The sequence below is a fragment of the Rhagoletis pomonella genome, unplaced genomic scaffold (assembly GCF_013731165.1).
Source record: "Rhagoletis pomonella isolate Grant_MI unplaced genomic scaffold, Rhpom_1.0 Rhpom_scaffold_00001, whole genome shotgun sequence".
In the NCBI taxonomy this organism is placed as follows: Eukaryota; Metazoa; Arthropoda; class Insecta; order Diptera; family Tephritidae; genus Rhagoletis; species Rhagoletis pomonella.
The window spans coordinates 115,517,019-115,521,324 of record NW_023458555.1 but is presented as its reverse complement, the minus strand read 5'-3'; positions in this window follow the sequence as shown (position 1 = coordinate 115,521,324).

Here is a 4,306-nt window from a genome sequence, read left to right as displayed (position 1 = left end):
CATGTCTAGTTAATTCTAACTCCCAGTTAAACATCTTTATCGACGTTCTCGACACCCATCATATAACATGCGATCGATAAAGCAGTTAACGTGCTTAACTGAAGGATGTACCTCCAGTTAGCGTTAACTAGACATGGTGCAAACGGCCCTTAGCGTTAACTAGACATGGTGCAAACGGCCCTTATGCATGCATATAAACGTAGTAACTGTCCGCGTATGGCCTGTTTTTCCTTATGCGTAAAAGTACATTAAAGCTGAAATTAGTCAAGAACGTAAACCTACCGGTACGTAAACCCGAGTCAGCTGACACGATCTGTCTTACCAAAGCGCCATGTAAATGAAAACTCAACACCGCAGAATTTTTCTGTAGTTGTAGCCCGTAGCGCAGAAATCTGCGGAATTTAGATTTTTCCGTGTCAGCTGATTTCTCCTTCTTTAGATGGTTGCCACTTCGTCAGTTTTGCAGATGGTAAAAAAGTTATAAGTTCCTATTCGAAATATGTTTAAAATATTTGAAATTTACTATTAAATAAGGTTTTTGTTGAAAACTAAGTAGTTTATATTTACTGACTGCGTTTAAGTATACGTTCTGCGTTCTCGACTAATTTCAGCTTTAGGCCGGTTACTCAATGTCTGGTTAACACTAATCTGTGGTTAAACATCGTTATCGATGTCTTCGGCTCCATGCATACACCAGGGAGTCAGTAACGTCGATAACTATGTTTAATCGGAGATAAGTGTTAACCAGACATTGAGTAACCGGCCCTTAGAGCATTTAGCTCTAAATGCTACGCTAAGGGCCGGTTACTCAATGTCCGGTTAACACTAATCTGCGGTTAAACATCGTTATCGACGTCTTCGACTCCGTGCATACAACAGGGAGTCGGTAACGTCGATAACTATGTTTAAACGGAGATTAGTGTTAACCAGACATTGAGTAACCGGCCCTAAATGTGCATTTATCCATACAAAATTCGTTACCTTAGAAATTGAGTTACTGGAGAGTTGCGGCAAGTTACTGGATAGTTTGTAAAAAAATACAACTAATATGTACTCCAATGGAGAACGAAATTTTTGGCTTTTAGGTATATTTTACTCAATTTGTATACATATGTATATGTATATTATTTATGTAGCATAATTTTCCTTTTCACATGTTTAGGTGACAGTGGATATCCTCAATTACCGTATTTAATGACTCCTATTCCGGGAAACAATCTCTCAGATTCTGAACATAATTACAACAGACATCACCGGAAAGCAAGAAACTGTGTAGAACGCTGCTTTGGAGTGCTGAAATCTAGATTTCGATGCCTGTCAAAAGAGTGCTTATGTATGACCCAGTTTTAGCCGGAAAAATTATAAAAGCTTGTATAATTTTGCAAAATATCATGATATTAAATAATATAAGGTATGAAATTGAGGATGATGATAACATAAGTTTTGATGAAGAGTTTAATTTAGTTGATGAAATAACTAGTACTCATCATGGTATTGCTGCAAGACAACAAATTGTAAATAACTATTTTAATTACTGAGATTTGTGGTTTGCTCCCATTTACATGCATGTACAATGTACATATGTACTTGTGATGAGCTTATTCAGTTAGTTACATGTTTACCAGTTTTGTTTATTAAGTCTTGCGCCTTATATAACCAGCATCGTATAAATCCACATTTCATACTTTGTACAAAAATTAAAAAAACCAAAGAGATTTACCAATTTCCCAAAATATTTAAAACTTTGCCTTGATGTTAAATATTTTTTTGTTGACGGTGCCAGGTATTTTCTTCTATATAATAGACGTTTCGAACATACTTTACGTGGAAGAAAATACCTAGCACCGTCAGCAAAAATAACAATATTAAAAATTCTAGCGTTTTGAAACTTGCTATTTGTCCTACTAACTTCAATTTAATTTGTATTCAATTTTTACAAGCTTTCTACAAAGTGTGAAATGTGGGTTTATACTATGCTTGTTATATAATGCGCTAGACTTTAATAAAAAAATAAACATTATAAACAATATAAAAACAGGCAAAACTGGTCAAAATGCAACTAACTTAATTAGCTGACCACTAGGGTACATCCTTTAATTTAAGCATTTATTATTATTATTATTTTTTAAATAATTCAATTAACGCTTACTCAAATTTAAAAAACAATTGCGTATTCGTTTATTTTCTTTATATTAAGTATTTTTCATATATGCATATTTCTGTCCAAAATTCATTAAATTCAATAAAAATAAGACGCTGTTCTACAGCTTGAAATACTTAACCTACAACTTAAATACCTAATTTATTTACATTAATAATAAATGAAAAATTAAAACGCTGTTGTACAACATGTACACATACGCTACAGCTTAAATACCTAATTTATTTACATTAGCAATAAGTAAAAACAATAAAACGCTGTTCAACAGCTTGAAAACTTAACCTACAGCTTAAATATCTAATTAATTTAAATTAATCATAAATAAAAACAATAAAATTCTGTGCCACAGCTTGAAAACTTAACCTAAAGCTTAAATACCAAATTTATTTACATAAGTAAAAAACAACGCGCTGCTCTACAGCTTGGAAAACTAAACCTATAGTATATGACCATTGAATTACAAACGGTACACCGATGTTTAAATTTTTACGTTTAACTGATTTTTTGAACTTTCATATTTTTTTTTTTTAAAAATATAGTAAATTCAATAACATAGACCACATATATCGTAGCTTCGAACTTTGTGGAGAATTCGCGAAAAATCGGCTAATTACGAAAAACTCATCAAAATTTAAAACTTATCAGAATTTTTAAAAAATGTTTTTACTACGCATTTATATAGCCTTAAATTTTAGTACCATAAAGTGCAAGTTTGAAGTCGGTAAAAATTCGCGGTTAATTTTTTGAAATTTTTTTTGGTTGAAGGTGTTCTGCATTTTCTTCCACGTAAAGTATGTCGGCATTTTTTTATGTTGAAGAAAATGCATTACACCTTAAACCAAAGATATTTTCAAAAAACCGACTTCAAACTTGCATTTTATGGAACTAAAATTGAAGGCTATATATCTGCGTACGTAAACATTTTCTAAAAATTCTGATAAAAGCTTTTAAACTTTGATCACAGCTTTTCGTAATTTGTTGATTTTTCGCGACTTTCGCACAAAGTTTAAAGCAACGATAGATGTGGTATATGTTATTGAATTTACAATATTTTTATAAAAGAAATTTTTAAGTTCACAAAATCAGTTAAACGTCAAAATATAAACGTCTGAGTACCGTTCATAATTCATTGGCAACATACCGTAAAGCTCAAATATCTATATTTCTACGATCACTCCGAGACCAATCACCTTTGTAGAAGTAAATCCAATTTATTTAAGATATTGGACAATCAGTGTTGTCATCTTTTGATTTTCAAAAAGCCCCAAAAACTTGGAAAAAAAAGCGTTTTACCACACTAAAAGCACCAATTTTTTTTTAATCAAGGGATGCTTTTTCATAACATAATACCGAAATACTGCACATAAAAACTGGTATATCTCGAGAAAGAAAAATCGAATCGCATCAAACGAAAATGATGCCCTAATTATAAATGAGCAAATAATTTGATGTTTTCATTATATAACCTCAAATATCGCTAAAAACCGTGTTTATGGCACTTTGAGGTTAGGATATCTCAAAATTTTATTGCTAGAGCAATTGTGAGGCCAGATTTGGATTCAGCACCAAGAAAGGATGTGTTTTACTCAGGTGGTAAAAAAAAAAACATTTGTACAAATAATTAGAAAAGAAAAAAAGAAATACTTAACTTACTTGCGTACTAGCATTTTCAACGCGAATAGAATTTAAGAAGGTGGGTTTGCAACTTCAGCTTTTTATCAATCATGGTTGTATTTTTCTCCATTTAAATTTGTAGGTTCTTGTAAATTCAGTGCTGCCACAGCCTTAAAAATTACAAATTATTTCAGGTTTTAACTATCTCGAAGTAATTTTAGTTCAGAAAAAAAGCACTAAAAAAGGCACTAAGCACTAAATAATTTTTTTTTTTGCGTTTGAATTTTCAAAAAGCACTAAATCTAGTGCTTAAAGCAGCAAGTTGGCAACTATGTGGACAATACGTCGGCCTTTCTCTCTTCCATAGAGTTTCTTTTCTCCAGCGCCGCAATTTTTCTTTCCGCCAAGACGACTCTGCGTTCTTCTAATTGTATCATTTGGGCGTTGCTCTCTTCTAAAGAGTAATTTTTGCGTTTGGGAGCCCGACGTTGTGGTGGAAGTGGATCCTGAGGAACCATATCCGGTGCCATT